This window comes from Sinocyclocheilus rhinocerous, unplaced genomic scaffold (genome assembly GCF_001515625.1).
Source record: "Sinocyclocheilus rhinocerous isolate Xijiao unplaced genomic scaffold, SAMN03320098_v1.1 C34397966, whole genome shotgun sequence".
Taxonomy (NCBI): Eukaryota; Metazoa; Chordata; class Actinopteri; order Cypriniformes; family Cyprinidae; genus Sinocyclocheilus; species Sinocyclocheilus rhinocerous.
Window position 1 is genome coordinate 1 of NW_015707800.1, and position 247 is coordinate 247.

Below are 247 nucleotides of genomic sequence, written 5' to 3' on the forward strand. Positions count from 1 at the left end.
AGACCAAGAACTTAAGCAACCTTGGAAAAAGTCACCCTTGTTTCCACCCAATTTCGAACTGGGGACCTTTCGCGTGTGAGGCGAACAGGATAACCACTACACTACGGAAACTTTACCAGGAGAAAGCAGCAGGAATTCTCCTGGAACGCTGCAAAGAGTTTATGCTTTCCCTCAAAAATAAAACTCTGTTTCTGCTCAGCTGCGAACCGAGGACCTTTTGCGTGTTAGGCTAACGTGATGACCACTA

General features: G+C 46.6%; 1 non-coding gene across 1 annotated transcript; it reads right to left on the reverse strand.

Annotated features, from left to right (window-relative positions):
• Positions 1-38: 38 nt before the first annotated feature.
• trnav-cac (transfer RNA valine (anticodon CAC)) lies at positions 39-111 on the reverse strand. Its single transcript has one exon. It is a non-coding gene; the product is annotated as a tRNA-Val (tRNA).
• Positions 112-247: the final 136 nt, after the last annotated feature.